The following is a 19,474-nucleotide window of genomic DNA, read 5'->3' on the forward strand; positions in this document are numbered from 1 at the left end:
AAGTCTGCTGGGGAAGCTCCCCAGGACGCTGGCTAAATGTTCACACTAGCAGATCCTAAAGGTGCAAGGAGCTTCACAGCTTCTATGGTAATAGAACTGATGGCTGTTTCTCTTAGAAAAATCTTTGACTGTGATTATTGGATTCAACAGGTGACAAGATGCTTCTATTAAAATCACAGTAAGAAAAGGTAAAATGGTATTTGATCTAAATATTAAAGATATGTGTAGTCACTTCACTTTTTTGTTTCTGATTAGTTTTAAATGTATAATACGTTCTACATTTCTTGGGTATAGTTTACTGGCTTTTAAGTTATTGGGTATGGTTAAAAATTTGTAATATTGGTAACAGAAAGTTGACTTAAAAGTGGAGTCATTCTAGATAACCCGTGGCATGAACTAACCAAGGAAACAGGTCTAAATTGGAATACTATTTTAATATAATTCTTGTCCTAGAAACCAGATTTTAGGGCAATGTCTCTTTGTTGAGGAATTAGAGCCCACACCATCATTCATTCATATGCAAGAATTGGCAGTCAAACTTTGGAGCATGGGGAATAGACTTGGTATTTTGGAGAATAGATGGTTTGTTGGAGGCTGAGATTTGCTTTCCAGAGTTATGGTTGTGCTCTGGTGTTACAAGGGAAACTTAAAGATTGTGGTTAAAGATTGCCAGTGTTACATTGGCTACAGTTTACAGTTTGATCACAGACAGACTCAAGAGTCTAACTCACACATATTTGTAATTAAGAAAAAGTCAAACAGGTGGAGATTGTTACAGGATTTACGAAAGGTTGATGAGGCTATGGAAATTATAAGAGCTTTACACCCTTTTTGCTCACTCCAACTGCTATTTCAAGAAATACATATACAATTATAGATTTAAAGGATTGTTTTTATGCACTTCCTTTACATCCTGGCGATTGTCAAAGATTTTCATTTAGCGAGTTTGCTTATAATTTTGGAGAGCTCATGAAGTGATACCATTGGAAAGTTTTGCCTCAAGGAATCACTTTTGGCCCTACACTATGTAAAAAACAATTTTTTGTCACTGCTTCAATACAAGAAGCTAAGACTTTGAATCTTTCAGTGCATATTATTCATTATATAGACATTTTAATTTTACTATAAGCCTTTACTCTTACAACGTGCTTTAAATTTTGGGGAGTAGCTGCTGCTCCAGAAAAGATTCAATATTTCTTTTTAATATTTGAGACATTCGTCAATTAAGAGAAAAAATTTTCTAAAATTTGTGCCATGTGTGTTGGCACCCCCTTTCTTTTGGTTCAGAATGGGACTAAGACAGTGTCAAGGGAGGAGATTCTCAATTGTCCTTCCAGGTCCATTCCTTCACCTGTTTCTGGGAACATTTTATTAACTTGAGTATTTCTTATATACATTTCAAGTGTTATTCCCTTTCCCGGTTTCCGGACAAACATCACCCTCCCCCCTCCCCTTCCTTATGGGTGTTCCCCTCCCAACCCTCCCCCCATTGCCGCCCTCCCCCCAATGTCTAGTTCACTGGGGGTACAGTCTTAGCAGGACCCAGGGCTTCCCCTTCCACTGGTGCTCTTACTAGGATATTCATTGCTACCTATGAGGTCAGAGTCCAGGGTCAGTCCATGTATAGTCTTTAGGTAGTGGCTTAGTCCCTGGAAGCTCTGGTTGCTTGGCATTGTTGTACATATGGGGTCTCGAGCCCCTTCAAGCTCTTCCAGTTCTTTCTATGATTCCTTCAACGGGGGTCCTATTCTCAGTTCAGTGGTTTGCTGCTGGCATTCACCTCTGTATTTGCTGTATTCTGGCTGTGTCTCTCAGGAGCGATCTACATCCGGCTCCTGTCAGCCTGCACTTCTTTGCTTCATCCATCTTGTCTAATTGGGTGGCTGTATATGTATGGGCCACCTGTGGGGCAGGCACTGAATGGGTGTTCCTTCAGTCTCTGTTTTAATCTTTGCCTCTCTATTCCCTGCCAAGGGTATTCTTGTTCCCCTTTTAGAGAAGGAGTGAAGCATTCACATTTTGATCATCTGTCTTGAGTTTCATTTCTTCTAGGCATCTAGGGTAATTCAAGCATTTGGGCTAATAGCCACTTATCAGTGAGTGCATACCATGTATGTCTTTCTGTGATTGGGTTAGCTCACTCAGGATGATATTTTCCAGTTCCAACAATTTGCCTACGAATTTCATAAAGCCGTTGTTTTTGATAGCTGAGTAATATTCCATTGTGTAGATGTACCATATTTTCTGTATCCATTCCTCTGTTGAAGGGCATCTGGGTTCTTTCCAGCTTCTGGCTGTTATAAATAAGGCTGCAATGAACATAGTGGAGCACGTGTCTTTTTTATATGTTGGGGCATCTTGTGGGTATATATCCAAGAGAGGTATAGCTGGATCCTCAGGCAGTTCAATGTCCAATTTTCTGAGGAACCTCCAGACTGATTTCCAGAATGGTTGTACCAGTCTGCAATCCCACCAACAATGGAGGAGTGTTCCTCTTTCTCTGCATCCTCGCCAGCATCTGCTGTCACCTGAGTTTTTAATCTTAGCCATTCTCACTGGTGTGAGGTGAAATCTCAGGGTTGTTTTGATTTGCATTTCCCTTATGACTAAAGATGTTGAACATTTCTTTAGGTGTTTCTCAGCCATTCGGAATTCCTCAGCTGTGAATTCTTTGTTTAGCTCTGAACCCCATTTTTTTAATAGGGTTATTTGTTTCCCTGCGGTCTAACTTCTTGAGTTCTTTGTATATTTTGGATATAAGGCCTCTATCTGTTGTAGGATTGGTAAAGATCTTTTCCCAATCTGTTGGTTGCCGATTGTCCTAACCACAGTGTCCTTTGCCTTACAGAAGCTTTGCAGTTTTATGAGATCCCATTTGTCGATTCTTGATCTTAGAGCATAAGCCATTGGTGTTTTGTTCAGGAAATTTTTTTCCAGTGCCCATGTGTTCCAGATGCTTCCCTAGTTTTTCTTCTATTAGTTTGAGTGTATCAGGTTTGATGTGGAGGTCCTTGATCCACTTGGACTTAAGCTTTGTACAGGGTGATAAGCATGGATCAATCTGCATTCTTCTACATGTTGACCTCCAGTTGAACCAGCACCATTTGCTGAAAATGCTATCTTTTTTCCATTGGATGGTTTTGGCTCCTTTGTCAAAAATCAAGTGACCATAGGTGTGTGGGTTCATTTCTGGGTCTTCAATTCTATTCCATTGGTCTATCTGTCTGTCTCTGTACCAATACCATGCAGTTTTATCACTATTGCTCTGTAATACTGCTTGAGTTCAGGGATAGTGATTCCCCCTGAAGTCCTTTTATTGTTGAGGATAGTTTTAGCTATCCTGGGTTTTTTGTTATTCCAGATGAATTTGCAAATTGTTCTGTCTAACTCTTTGAAGAATTGGATTGGTATTTTGATGGGGATTGCATTGAATCTGTAGATCGCTTTTGATAAAATGGCCATTTTTACTATATTAATCCTGCCAATCCATGAGCATGGGAGATCTTTCCATCTTCTGAGGTCTTCTTCAATTTCTTTCTTCAGAGTCTTGAAGTTCTTATTGTACAGATCTTTTAATTGCTTGGTTAAAGTCACACCGAGGTACTTTATATTATTTGGGTCTATTATGAAGGGTGTCGTTTCCCTAATTTCTTTCTCGGCTTGTTTCTCTTTTGTGTAGAGGAAGGCTACTGATTTATTTGAGTTAATTTTATACCCAGCCACTTTGCTGAAGTTGTTTATCAGCTTTAGTAGATCTCTGGTGGAACTTTTGGGATCACTTAAATAAACTATCATATCATCTGCAAATAGTGATATTTTGAATTCTTTTTTCCGATCTGTATCCCCTTGACTTCCTTTTGTTGTCTGATTGCTCTGGCTAGAACTTCAAGAACTATATTGAATAAGTAGGGAGAGAGTGGGCAGCCTTGTCTAGTCCCTGATTTTAGTGGGATTGCTTCAAGTTTCTCTCCATTTAGTTTAATGTTAGCAACTGGTTTGCTGTATATGGCTTTTACTATGTTTAGGTATGGGCCTTGAATTCCTATTCTTTCCAGGACTTTTATCATGAAGGGGTATTGAATTTTGTCAAATGCTTTCTCAGCATCTAATGAAATGATCACGTGGTTTTGTTCTTTCAGTTTGTTTATATAATGGATCACGTTGATGGTTTTCCGTATATTAAACCATCCCTGCATGCCTGGGATGAAGCCTACTTGATCATGGTGGATGATTGTTTTGATGTGCTCTTGGATTCGGTTTGCCAGAATTTTATTGAGTATTTTTGCGTCGATATTCATAAGGGAAATTGGTCTGAAGTTCTCTTTCTTTGTTGGGTCTTTGTGTGGTTTAGGTATAAGAGTAATTGTGGCTTCATAGAAGGAATTCGGGGGTGATTCATCTGTTTGAATTTTGTGGAATAGTTTGGATAATATTGGTATGAGGTCTTCTATGAAGGTTTGATAGAATTCTGCACTAAACCCGTCTGGACCTGGGCTCTTTTTGGTTGGGAGACCTTTAATGACTGCTTCTATTTCCTTAGGACTTATGGGGTTGTTTAATGGTTTATCTGTTCCTGATTTAACTTCGGCACCTGGTATTTGTCTAGGAAATTGTCCATTTCCTGTAGATTTTCAAGTTTTGTTGAATATAGGCTTTTATAGTAAGATCTGATGATTTTTTGAATTTCCTCTGAATCTGTAGTTATGTCTCCCTTTTCATTCCTGATTTTGTTAATTTGGACACACTCTCTGGGTCCTCTCGTTAGTCTGGCTAAGGGTCTATCTATCTTCTTGATTTTCTCAAAGAACCAACTTTTGGTTCTGTTGATTCTTTCTATGGTCCTTTTTGTTTCTACTTGGTTGATTTCAGCTCTGAGTTTGATTATTTCCTGCCTTCTACTCCTCCTGGGTGTATTTGCTTCTTTTTGCTCTAGAGCTTTTAGGTGTGCTGTCAAGCTGTTGACATATGCTCTTTCCTGTTTCTTCCTGCAGGCACACAGCGCTATGAGTTTTCCTCTTAGCACAGCTTTCATTGTGTCCCATAAGTTTGGGTATGTTGTACCTTCATTTTCATTAAATTCTAAAAAGTTTTTAATTTCTTTCTTTATTTCTTCCTTGACTAGGTTATCATTGAGTAGTGCATTGTTCAATTTCCACGTATATGTGGTCATTCTTCCCTTATTGTTATTGAAGACCAGTTTTAGGCCGTGGTGGTCTGATAGCACGCATGGGATTATTTCTATCTTTCTGTACCTGTTGAGGCCCGTTTTTTGACCAATTATATGGTCAATTTTGGAGAAAGTACCATGAGGAGCTGAGAAGAAGGTATATCCTTTTGCTTTAGGATAGAATGTTCAATAAATATCCGTTAAGTCATGACTTCTCTTAGTCTGTCGACATCTCTGTTTAATTTCTGTTTCCATGATCTGTCCATTGATGAGAGTGGGGTGTTGAAATCTCCCATTATTATTGTGTAAGGTGCAATGTGTGTTTTGAGCTTTAGTAAGGTTTCTTTTACGTATGTAGGTGCCCTTCTATTTGGGGCATAGATATTTAGGATTGAGAGTTCATCTTGGTGGATTTTTCCTTTGATGAATATGAAGTGTCCTTCCTTATCTTTTTTGATGACTTTTAATTGAAAATTGATTTTATTTGATATTAGAATGGCTACTCCAGCTTGCTTCTTCTGACCATTTGCTTGGAAAGTTGTTTTCCAGCCTTTCACTCTGAGGTAGTGTCTGCCTTTTCTCTGAGGTGTGTTTCCTGTAGGCAGCAGAATGCAGGGTGCTTGTTGCGTATCCAGTTTGTTAATCTGTGTCTTTTTATTGGGGAGTTGAGGCCATTGATGTTGAGAGATATTAAGGAATAGTGATTATTGCTTACTGTTATATTCATATTTGGATGTGAGGTTATGTTTGTGTGCTTTTCTTCTCTTTGTTTTGTTGCCAAGATGATTAGTTTCTTGCTTCTTCTAGGGTATAGTTTGCCTTCTTATGTTGGGCTTTACCCTTTATTATCCTTTGTAGTGCTGGATTTGTAGAAAGATATTGTGTAAATTTGGTTTTGTCATGGAATATCTTGGTTTCTCCATCTATGTTATTTGAGAGTTTTGCAGGATACAGTAACCTGTGCTGGCATTTGTGTTCTCTTAGGGTCTGTATGACATATGTCCAGGATCTTCTGGCCTTCATAGTTTCTGGCGAAGAGTCTGGTGTGATTCTGATAGGTCTGCCTTTATATGTTACTTGACCTTTTTCCCTTACTGCTTTTAATATTCTTTCTTTATTTTGTGTGTTTGGTGTTTTGACAATTATGTGACGGGAGGTGTTTCTTTTCTGGTCCAATCTATTTGGAGTTCTGTAGGCTTCTTGTATGCCTATGGGTATCTCTTTTTTTAGGTAACGGAAGTTTTCTTCTATGATTTTGTTGAAGATATTTACTGGTCCTTTGAGCTGGGAGTCTTCACTCTCTTCTATACCTATTATCCTTAGGTTTGATCTTCTCATTGAGTCCTGGATTTCCTGTATGTTTTGGACCAGTAGCTTTTTCTGCTTTACATTATCTTTGACAGTTGAGTCAGTGATTTCTATGGAATCTTCTGCTCCCGAGATTCTCTCTTCCATCTCTTGTATTCTGTTGGTGAAGCTTGCATCTACAGCTCCTTGTCTCTTCTTTTGGTTTTCTATATCCAGGGTTGTTTCCATGTGCTCTTTCTTGATTGCTTCTATTTCCATTTTTAATTCCTTCAACTGTTTGATTGTGTTTTCCTGGAATTCTTTCAGGGATTTTTGTGTCTCCTCTCTATGGGTTTCTACTTGTTTATTTATGTTTTCCTGGAATTCTTTCAGGCATTTTTGCGATTCCTCTCTGTAGGCTTCTATTTGTTCTCTAAGGGAGTTCTTCACGTCTTTCTTGAAGTCCTCCAGCATCATGATCAAATATGATTTTGAAACTAGATCTTGCTTTTCTGGTGTGTTTGGATATTCCATGTTTATTTTCCTGGGAGAATTGGGCTCCGATGATGCCATGTAGTCTTGGTTTCTGTTGCTTGGGTTCCTGAGCTTGCCTCTCGCCATCAGATTATCTCTAGTGTTACTTTGTTCTGCTATTTCTGACAGTGGCTAAACTGTCCTATAAGCCTGTGTGTCAGGAGTGCTGTAGACCTGTTTTCCTGTTTTCTTTCAGCCAGTTATGGGGACAGAGTGTTCTGCTTTCGGGCGTGTAGTTTTTCCTCTCTACAGGTCTTCAGCTGTTCCTGTGGGCCTGTGTCTTGAGTTCACCAGGCAGGTCACTTGCAGCAGAAAAGTTGGTCTTCCCTTTGGTCCCGAGGCTCAAGTTTGTCAGTTGGTCATTTTTAATCTCAACCAACAAACTGCTCTCAATTGGACTTTTCTCTGGGAATCCCATGTTATATCTTGTTCTACCTTTCATCATTCTATGTGTGTAACCCTGTTAAGGTCCTTAATAGCAACAAGGCTGTTGGGAATTTAAATGCTTATCTTGATTGCTCGCTCTTAGCAGCTGCTTTTGGGCTGTTTTGAAGTACCAACAGATCCAGTCTCAGGCTGAAACCAAACAGATTTGGTTTTCATTGGCCGGGAATAATCCATCGGCCCAAATTAGTCTCAGTTTGTACAACAAGTAGTTAGCCAAAGACAGGCAACCTTCTGGGACCATACTCGCCTAAGACAGAAACCCTGAGACTTGGCAGGGTTTTCAGAGATGGGAAAGTTTTGGAACCCCAGATTTATCCTAACAGGTGCTACTTAAAAAAAAGAGGGGGAATTGTTGGGCCCTACCTTGGGGTGTTTCCCTTCCCCCTTGCTGAGCCTTTTAGCCTACTATAGCAAGAATTTGTTTACACCCTTGGTAGCTGCTCTTAGCCCCTGATTTAGGGCCAGGACTTTCCATGGTACCCTTCACCCCCACAAGTCTTCCAGCTTGTTGTTGTTAAGTTGTTTATACCCCTGATTGGGCCCGGGACTTTTCACCACACAGACTTTCCTGTTTTCCTGGTTGGGGATTTTCAACTGCCTTGTTGTTTTTCCACGGCTTTTTGCCTCGGGTATATAAGGAGATCTCAGTAAACCTTGGTGGTACTCTCTGAAAACAGGTGACCCGTGCACGTGTTTTCTTTCAATCCCACAGACCTACACCAGATATTCACACACTGGTGGTGCAGGCATCGTCAGAGTTACAGATGGTTGTGAGCCACAATATCTGTGCTGAAAACTGAGCCTGGGTCTTTTGCAAGAGCAGAAAGAATTTTTTTTTACCACAGAGCTGTCTCTCCAGCTTTCTTCCACGTTCTTTTTCTACCACATTTGCTTCACAGAATGTGCACATCCTCATTTAATTGATGAGTGGGATTAGTCAAGGTATTACACTTCCTACTGGGGGATAAAGACATTGGTTCTCAGTGGATCCTGAGTAACTTGGTATTATATATACAATATTACCCAGGACACTGACACTTATAGGTGTTTTTGTACCATGACCTGAGACTATCATAGAAATACCAATATTGCACAGGACAATGTCAGAGGGCACTACTACAGTGGATCATAGCTCTACAAGCACCCCAGGCCTTCTCTTATTTATGCTGTCCTTTAGACTTTGAATACTCATTCCAGTGGTGTTCTCAGAACTCATATGTTAAATAGTAATTTAAACATTTTTGTACATCAGAAACCAATCCAAGTTGGTTTTTTTCTTAATGGGGACCTACTACAAAGATCCAAGACCTGGGCTTTTCATCCATTGTCTAAGTTTTAGAACTCCTAAGTGTGATCTTCCACACCATTTGATATAATTATTATTTGACATTTTTCTCAAAATCTTCTTTTAATTTCTTAGGACATATTACTCAACATTATCACTTTAATCATTCAATAGTTTAGTTCTATAATTGCTGTAGGACAGGGATCTCTTTCTAGAATCTTCTGCTGCACAATCTGCACCCTGACCTTCAATGTGCCACCACATGTCAACTGTGTCCTACCCTTCTATGTGCCTGCCTCATGACAATGGTCAAGTTCCCATGTGTACATGGGTTTGTCACTGAATGGTGAATTTTGTTCCAAAATGTATGTCCGTTCCTTTAGGACTACAAAGCAATATTGTTCTAATGGTTACGAACTCTTAATATCTAATCTATTTTAGAGTTTACTTAGCATGTATAGATTCTAATTACTTAATATTATATCTAATCATATAATATTTCTCAGGGTTTTCAAATTCCAAGTAATAATTTTGATTATTAAATTATTAGTAAGTTTCTGGGCATTTTAGCTATAATTAATACTTGTTATATTTTCCTATGATTGCAAAATTGCTATAATTGATATTTATTTTAAGTCTATTATTTGTTAAAATTATATCAACAGACATTTATATTCTTGTTAATATGATATCCAAATAATTCAGTTTCCCATAATATTGTCAATAAAATTTTGTTTGATTTTTCTGTCTTATAGCTAGGTGAAGTTTATATAATCAAAGAATGTTAATTTGGGAGAACTACCTTCAAGAAACAAGTTGAATTTTTTCATTAAAGGAGTCTTAGGAATTTACTTTATTAGTTTTCTATGATGAGATTTGAAACTTTGAAGCTTTTTCTTGTCTTTCATGTCATGTGTTTTGTTTTCTTTTCTTGTTTTTTGTTATTGTTTTAGTTTGGTGTTTTGTTTGTTAATTGTCTGGGGACCTGAATTGATATATAGTGCACTGGGAATGTTTCTTTCTAATTTAATGTGAATTCATCTATTTTTCCTTTGAATATGTCTTCCATAGGTTTTTATTACTTGACATATGCCAAGGTAAGGCAAAACTCTCCAAACTTTTTAGGATATCTTTCTTTAATTCACTAGTAGATATTTAAATTAATGAAATAACACAGTCTATAAAGTCCAATGAGTTTTCACCTTTAAAATAATTTAATTATACAATATCTGCTATTGATCCATTCAAACTTCCTTAATCTTTCATTACTTATCATAAGTATTTAACCTATTATTATATAAGTCTGATATTACATATACAATTTTGCAGTGTATGTATAGAGTCAGGAAGAGATATATTTATTTCAGAATCATCACAATTGATTATTTAATGTTTATAAACTTACAAATGATTTTCTTTATCTTTTGGATCAAAGGTCGAGTTTTCTCTTTCTGCTCTCCACTTAAATCAACATGTATAAAGCCAAAGCAATGCATTCTTGAATGTCCCTTTGAGGATTGTTTCTTTGCATTACTTTGGTATTATGCATATATGCTTATAAACGTATATCCTAGAGTTCAACACTAGTTTACTTTTAAGAACAATACTATAAAGCTGATCTGATGTCTTGAATACATACATGAAAATCTGTGGTTAAAAGACCTAATTGAAAAATAAGTAATAAATATTAGTACACAATTCTCAGAAGAACAGAAGAAAATGGTGATAACTAAAGGTATTGAAGTTCATCAGTAATAAAAATAAGTGAAAACTGAGATGAGAATTAGAAATGATTTTATCACTTTGAGATTTATGAACAATAAGTCACACCTTCTGATGTCTCTTTAGCAATATTTTTTATATTCTTTTTTATTATTCTTATAATCTGCCATCTAGCAACACAAGCAGAGAAACTCTATAAAAAGACATGCTATAGAATACTGACTGAAGAAATTATATGTGGTCGCAGAAAATGGAAGACTACATCGAGGTGAAAGATATAAAATTTGTAATGGATTTACATTATGATTTCCTATGCACTGATATCAAATGTAGAGGTGAACACAAAACAAAGGAGCAAAGATGGGAGAAAAAGATTAGGCAATGAAGGGTGCCATAAACCAAGCACATCTCCTCAAAACATCACAGAGTGTGCTGGGAAAAGGGGAGTTCCAAGTTCACCTGCTAAATATGTCAGAGTAATTATGGAGTGGAGAGAGGAGGATGGAAGCTAAAACAGAGTGGTGATACAGGTTACCTACCTTTCAACATCTACTTGGGATCAAACTTGTAAAACAAGTGGAGACTATGATGAACGCTGACAGTTCCATGAGCTAAGTATTATGATAATGGACTGAACCTTCCTCATCTTAGACCAGAAAAATGCTAGACGTACATCCCTTAGAACGTCAGGGACTTTAGCTGCTAGGAGATGAATGTGTCCACGATGCTCACAGTTGTGAGCTCTCCTGCAGAGATGTTCCTTCTCTGTGTGCCTTAGCTTTCTCTTCTGTCTCAGTAGAACTGATCTCACTTCTTTTCTACACAGCCAAATATCACCATGCGAAATTCCCACCCAGTGCTGACTTCCAAAACATTATCGAGACCAATATTCCTTGAAATAAAGGGAACTTAGAACTAATGCTAGCAGACACTGTAGGAAACCTATTTCAGTCATTATAAAATAGAATTTTCATCTTGAGACAAATGTGCTGTTTCTAATAGATTTTATTTTTCAAAAAGAAAGTCCTGTGGCAAGCTTGTCCACCTGTGAGACGTGTCCTAAAAGACAGTTTGTACAGTGGTATTTTGTTAATATAAAAATTATAGGTTTTATTTCTATTCCTTAGGGTTTTAAAGATTTTTTATTTTATGTGCATTGGTGTTTTGCCTGCATGTATGACAGTATGGGGTTATCAGTTTCATCTGAAACTGAAGTTACAGATAGTGGTGAGTTGCCATGTGGGACTGCTGGAAGGGCAGACAGTTCTCTTACACACTGAGCTATTTTTCCTGCTCCTCTTTGCCTGTCTTAATAAGTTCCTTCCATTCATCTTTCTTTCCTTCTTTTCCACTTTGCTTTCCTTTTTCCTGCTCTCTCATTTGTCTTCCCCCAACTTTGTTTTCATCTGTAATTTGGAGATCACAAAGATAAATGAAAGAGTGGGCTTCTGGTTTTTGTCTGTGTCCAGAGCTGACACTGTGCCAAGGCTTTCTATGCCCAAGTCCCTCTGGGAAAGAGCTAGATTTCCAACAGTGCTGACTCACCTGAGAGCAAAGGTATGACCACTACTTCTGCTGAGAGGGACCTGCCTGGAGCCCTCAGAACACAGGAACCAAGGAGCAGTCTGGGGCAGGATCCTTCCAGTTTCCGTCTATGCCTGGAACTGACCCTGTGCCACAGCTCTTGCTACTCAAGTCCCACCTAAATAGAACTGGTCTCCCAGAAGTGCTAACACACAGGCTTGCAGGAAGGTCAAGTCACTGTCAGAGACAGCAAAACCAGCTAACACCAGAGATAACCAGATGGCAAGAGGCAAGTATAAGAACCTAAGCTACAGAAACCAAGGCTGCTTGGCATCACCAGAACCCAGTTATTCCAGTACAGCAAGTCCTAGATACCCCAACACACTGGAAAAGCAAGATTCTGATTTATAATCACATTTCATGATGATGGAGGACTTTAAGAAGAACATAAATAGGTTCCTTAAGGAAATAAAGGGCAACACAGGTAAATAGGTAGAAACCCTTAATGAGGAAACACTAAAACCTCTTAAAGAATTATATGAAAACACAACCAAACAGGTGAAGGAATTGAACAAAACCATCAAGGATCTAAAAATGGAAATAGAAACAATAAGGAAATCATAAAAAAGACAACTCTGGAGATTTAAAACCTAGGAAAGAGGTCAGTAGTCATAGATACAAGCATCACCAACAGAATACAAGAGAGAGAAGAGAGAATCTCGGGAGGAGAAGATGCCATAGAAAACATTGACAAAACAGTCAAAGAAAATGCAAAACACAAAAAGCTCCTAGTCCAAAATATCCAGGAATCTAGGACACAATGAGAAGATCAAACCTAAGAATAATAGGTATAGAAGAGAGTGAAGGCTCCCAATTTAAAAGGCCAGTAAATATCTTTAACAAAATTATAGAAAACTTCCCTAACCTAAAGAAAGAGATGCCCATGAACATACAAGAAGCCTAGAGAATTCTAAATAGGTTGGACCAGAAAAGAAATTCCTCCTGTCACATAATAGTCAAATTAACAAATGCACAAAACAAAAACTATTAAAAGCAGTAAGGGAAAAATGTCAAGGAACATATAAAGACAGACCTATCAGAATCACACCAGACTTCACACCAGAGACTATGAAAGCCAGAAGATCCTGCGCAGGTGTCATATAGACCCTAAGAGAACACAAATGCCAGCCCAGGCTATTATATCCATCAAAACTCACAACATAGATGGAGAAACCAACATATTCCATGACAAAATCAAATTTATACAGTATCTTCCCGCAACTCCAGCCCTACAAAGGGAAAGTCCAACACAAGGAGGGAAACTACACCTTAGAAAAGGCAAGAATGTAATCTTCAACAAAACCGCAAAAAAATATAACCACACAAACCTAATTCCACCTCTAACAACAAAAATAATAGGAAACAACAATCATTGGTCCCTAATATCTCTCAATATCAATGGACCCAATTCCTCAATAAAAAGACATAGACTAGTAGACTGGATACATAAAGAAATTGAAGAAGGTCTCAGAAGATGAAAAGATCTCCCATGCTCATGGATTGGCAGGATTAATATAGTAAAAATGTCCATTTTGCTGGAAGCAATCTACAGATTCAATGCAATCCTCATCAAAATTCCAACTCAATTCTTCACAGAGTTAGAAAGAACAATATGAAATTTCATTTGGAATAACAAAAAAAAAAAGGATAGTGAAAACTCTTCTCAACAATAAAAGAACTTCTGGAAGAATCACCATCCCTAACCTCAAGTTGTATTACAGAGCAATAGTGATAAAAGGTGTATAGTATTGATTCAGAGACAGGCAGGTAGATCAATGGAATAGAATTGAAGACGCACAATTGAACCCCCACACCTAAGGTCACTTGATCTTTGACAAAGGAGCTAAAACCATCCAGTGGGGGAAAAGACAGCATTTTCAACAAATGGTGATGGTTCAACTGGGGGTGAGCATGTAGAAGAATACAAATCAATCCATTCTTATCTCTTTGTAAAAAGCTCAAGTCCAAGTGGATCAAGGACCTCCACATAAAACTAGATACTGAAACTAATAAGAGAAAATGGTGAAGAGCCTCAAACTTATAGGCACAGGGGAAATTTTTCCTGAACAGAAAACTAATGGCTTATGCTCTAAAATCAAGAATAGACATATGGGACCTCATAAAATTTCAAAGCTTCTGTAAGGCAAAGGAAAAAGCATTTTGTTATTAGGACAAAATGGCAACCAACAGATTGGGAAATGATCTTTACCAATCCTACATCCGATAGGGGAGTAATATCCAATATATACAATTATCTCAAGAAGTTAGACTCCAGAGAATCAAATAACCCTATCTCAATATCCTTAGTCATGGGGCAATGGAAATCAGAACAACTCTGAGATTCCATCTCACACCAATCAGAATGGCTACGATCAAAAAGTCAGGTGACAGCAGATGCTGGTGAGGATGTAGTGAAAGAGGAACACTTCTCCATTGTTGATAGGATTGCAAACTGGTACAACCACTCTGGAAAGCAGTCTGGTGGTTCCTTAGAAATTTGGACATAATTCTACCTGAGGACCCTGCTATATCACTCCTGGGCATATACCCAAAATATGTTCTGACCTGTTACATGGACACATTCCCTACTATGTTCATAGCAGCCTTATTTATAATAGCCAAAAGTTGGAATGAACCCAGATGTCCCTTTATGGAAGAATGGATACAGAAAATGTGGTACATTTACACAATGGAGTACTACTCAGTTAATAAAAACAATGACTTCACGAAAATTTTAGGCGAATGGGTGGAAATAGAAAATATCATCCTGAATGAGGTAACCCAATCAGAAAAGAACACACATGGTGTGCACTCACTGATAAGTGGATATTTGCCCAGAATACCCAAGATACAATTCAGAGACTACATGAAGCTCAAGAAGAAGAAAGACCAAAGTGTGGATGCTTCAGTCCTTCTTAGAAAGGGGAACAAAAATACTCAGAGGAGGAAATATGGAGACTAAGTGTAGAGGCAGAGACTGAAGAAAAGTCCATCCAGAGACTGTACCACTTGGGGGTCCATCCCATAAACAGCCACCAAACCCAGACAATATTGTTTATGCCAAGAAGTGCATGCTGACTGGAGCCTACTATAGCTGTCTCCTGAGAGGCTGTGCCAGAGCCTGACAAATACAGAGGTGGATGCTTGAAGCCAACCATTAAACTGAGAACAGGGTCCCCAATGGAGGAGCTAGAGAAAGTACTAAAGGAGTTGAAGGATTTTGCAACCCCATAAGAACAACAATATCAACCAATCAGATTCCCCAGAGCTCCCAGGGTCTAAACGACCATCCCAAGAGTACACGGGGATGAACCTATGGCTCCAACTGCATGTGTAGTAAAGGATGGCCTTATTGAGCATCAATGGAAGGAGAGGCCCTTGGTCCTGTCAAGGCTCGATGATGCCCCAGTGTCGTCACGGAATGTCAGGGCAGGAGGTGGGAGGGACTGTGGGGAGAGCACCCTCATATAGGCAGGGGGATATAGCAGGTTTCTGGAGGGAAAACTAGGAAAGGGGATAAGATTTAAAATGTAAATAAAAAAATTAATAAAAGAAAAAAGGAAAGAAAAAGGGGGTAATAGCAAATGTTTCACAATTTAGCATTTGTCTTGCTTGGAGCTAGGAATGGCATTCAGGTTGGAGTTTGATCAGAAAGATTACCATGGTACTTGTATCCAGCCTTCTTCCGTACTACAATGCACAATGACGCTAAGGTTTAAAACAGGATGCTCCGTGGTCATGTGTTGCATGGATCTCACTTCACTGAATACTTCAAGTGAGGAAGTCTTGTGGAGTCTAGAAATAATAAAGACATATGATGAGCTCTTTAAAATTCAGCAAGCCATTAAAAAAAAAACGCCCACCATGTAATTAAACTGTTTATTTTTATTTTCAGCCCTATTAACACTAGCGGGATACTTTCTCTTCAGTACCAGGACATCACTGGGACTGTGGGGTTCAGTGAGAGGGTTTTACAGCTACCAGTGCTGACTGCAAAGATTTACTCTTTCTGCTGCTGCCCACTTCACCTTCATGAAATTAAATAAATGGTTATTTATATCTTGGTTTGAAGGAAAATAATGAATTGTTCACTGGATACTGACTTACCCCTCTGCCTCCATTCTCTTGGTGGGTGTTGAAAAGTTAGGCTTGCTCCTGTAAATGGTGTTATTAAATCACAGCCAAAGCTCATTTCCAAGAGCTTGTTGGGTAGTTAAAAAGACAGCCCTGAGGCGCTCTCTCTGTGAGCTCCAGAAAAGAAGTGGTGAGAGGTTTCACAGCTAGTTGCTTTTTCTCTTGGAAAATATACTGTTGTTTTTTCAAACTTAATTTGTTTAGTTCTATGTGTATGCATTTTCTTTGAAAGAGACCCTGTCGTGTTAAAAAGCCATCTGCACATCTACTTCATCTGCCTGCTCAGTGGATAGTTTCAAGTAGCCTAATACTAGAAGAAGTTTAAGAAGACTTTCACCTCTCTGAATATTCAAATCAAAACCATTTCCTAGTTAAGAGTTCTCAGAACCAGCTCTTTGAGAAGCCTCTTTTCAAGAATCTCCTTCATTTGTCATAGGCATAATTCACTATTTGTGCCTCTACCTAGTAAAACTAGATCACTTGGATCAAGGCTAATCTGCCTAATATGAAGCCAGCTGTCTTGCTGGGCCAGCTCATTCTTGTTTATTCTGTTAGCTCACTTGTACCTAATGACTTTCTCAAAATGTTTTCCTTCCTTCTTCCCTCCCTCCCTCCCTCTCTTCCTTTCTTTTTCTTTTCTTTTCTTTTTTCTCTTTTCTTTTTCTTTTTCCTTCCTTCCTTTTTCTCTTCCTTCCTTTCTTTTTTCCCTTTTCTTTCTTTTTCTTTTTCCTTCCTATTTCTTTTTTTATTTTTCTCCTTTTTCTTTTCTTCTTTCTTTTTCTTTACTTTTTTCCTCCCTCTCTCTCTCCTTCCCTTCCTTCCTTTGTTTCTGTCTTTCTTCCTTTTTCTTTTATTCTTTCATTTTTTCTTTTGTTTCCCATTAAAAAAGCAGGCAAACTGACTACTCTGGTTACTTGTGCCCTGGGAGGAGTATTATAAAAGGTGGCAATGTCTTAATTCCTGCCATTATTAGTCTCCGTTCACCTCATTCCTTCATTCCACCTGCAAATAAGGGCAATGAGTCTGACATCTCTTGCTTGTGTGTTTTGGGTTTTGTTGTTGTTGTTTTTTGGTTTCTTGCTTTGTTTTGTTTCTTTACAAACAGACAATAAAAACCTAGTACCTAACAAAGAGAAAGAGCTGAGAAACTTAAGATTTGGACAAATTTAACTCATAATTAACAATTTTGCACCTTAATCATTAAAATATTGCCCCATGATAAACTTCTATCCCTTATAAATTTAAACTTCTACATTATAAAATAGGGAATGATCATTTTAACCAGCAATATCCATTTGGATATCTTTTCTTACTTTTGTCTCCATATAAATTCTTGTGGCTAAAAAAATATGGGTTCTGTGGACCTCAGTGGAAGAAGGTGTGCTTAGGCCTGCTAGAACCGGATGTCCCAGGGTAGAGTGGTACCCAAGAGTTTTCCTTCTCTGAGGAGAAGGGGGAGGGATGATAGGAGGGATTTGTAAGGGTGGGACTGGAATGAGAGAAGAGAAGAGATGGGGGAGAGTGAGTGTGATCAGGATGTAAAGTGAATAAATTTAAAAATACAGTTCTGGAATATTTCAAACATACACAGAGACTACAATAGAAAATATTGAGGCTTAATTATCCTTTCACAATTATAAGGCAGCATTTACTACAGAACGAATATTCTGCAAATGTTTACACTGGGTCATGAGAACCTCGGGGCACCCTCAGGGTGATGACAATGATGATTATGACAATGATGATCATGATGGTGATGATGGTGATGATGATGTGGGCATCTACGTATATATTCCTCCTCCTGATTCACATCACAGGTATTTACCTGTTCTTGCTGCCCACAACCAGGCACATCAGTAAGTCTCCAACCTACAACCAAGGCTGTCAATAGGTCTTCAATAAAGTGCACTGTGAACAGAGGCTGCCCTTTCCTTTGGTGTGATGGAACCTTGGGGGCAGTTCTCATTCCCCATGGCTGGACTTCTCTACAACACAATTGTAAGCAACATTCATTGCTTCAGAGTTCTCCCCTGGAATGACAATTATATGGACCTAAAGTTTACCAAGTCAATATGTTCTCAGCTTCTCACTAAATATTTGTGAACTATTCTTTTTAAAGTTGTTTCATATTGTTTCAGTATAGATAGCTTGGCATATCTTAATGTGGTTTTAAGATCTTTCTCCTTTTGTATATGGCCCAGTGCTCCACATATTAATTTTCTAGTGTCCCATGGTAAATTTGCTTTGGATTTCCTGTTTGGTTTTTAATGTAGTGAAGACATTTCTAAAGTATATAGGGCTAAGATTATCGGTAGTTTGTTACTGTTTGCACAACTTGGGCTTTTAATATACTCACAAGTAAGTGAATCCATCTCCACCATCAGTTTCAGACATTTCCATTGTCTCAGGAAGAAACCTACCACTACAGTATCAATGTCCCATGCCTGCCCATCGCTCTAAAGGATGCTTGCTCTGCTCTTTCAGCAATGAGCCTCTGATGACCTTCCAGATGACTGGAAAGACATATGTATAATTTTGCAACTGTTTCTGTAGGCATGTTTTAAAGATCCATCCATGTAGTAGCAAACATTAGTTCTCCATTTATTTTTATTGTCTAATGATGCTCTAGTGTGTGGATGTACCATTTTGTTTCTCTGTAAATTGATGATGTTTTGATTATTTCTAATTTTCTGCTATGAGAAGTAATATGACTATCAGCATTGATGTGTAGGTTTCCATGGGAATACATTTGTACCTCTCTCGAGTATTACAACACCAGGGAGGGGGCTACTGCAGGGTCATATGGTAAGACTGTTAAATAATTTGAGAAAATTGTAGGCCATTTTCCCAAAGTGATTATACAATGTTATCTCTTCAACGGTGTATAAGAGCTCTGTTTTTTCACAGTTTTAACCCCTTTTACTGTGAACTCTCTTATTAGTCTAACCATCCCAATTAATATGAAGCAAAAGTCTCATGGTAGATTTGAATCTCATTTTAGTTTCTTTAATAGGGAATGATGGTGGCCATCTTTTCATAGACTTATTGGACATTTGTAAAGGTCCCTGAGAGATATAACCATCTGTAGTAATAGTTCTCAACCTGTTCATCACTACTGCTGCAAAGGTTGAACAACCTGTTCATGGGGGGAGGAGGAAGTGTGTCACATATCAGATAACTTGCATATCATATATTTATATTATGATTAGTAAATTATACTTTTGAAGTATAAATGAAAATAATTTTGTGTCTGGGAATCACCACAACATGAGAAACTGTATTAAAGATTACAGTATTAGGAAAATTGAGAACTG

The 19,474-nt window shown here is 38.1% G+C and overlaps 1 long non-coding RNA gene across 8 annotated transcripts in view; it reads left to right on the forward strand.

Moving 5' to 3' along the window:
- LOC103693221 (uncharacterized) overlaps positions 1–19,474 on the forward strand; it is a 160,197-nt gene that overhangs the window by 99,217 nt on the left and 41,506 nt on the right. The window lies entirely within an intron of this gene.

Source organism: Rattus norvegicus, chromosome 14, assembly GCF_036323735.1.
Source record: "Rattus norvegicus strain BN/NHsdMcwi chromosome 14, GRCr8, whole genome shotgun sequence".
NCBI classification, from domain to species: domain Eukaryota; kingdom Metazoa; phylum Chordata; class Mammalia; order Rodentia; family Muridae; genus Rattus; species Rattus norvegicus.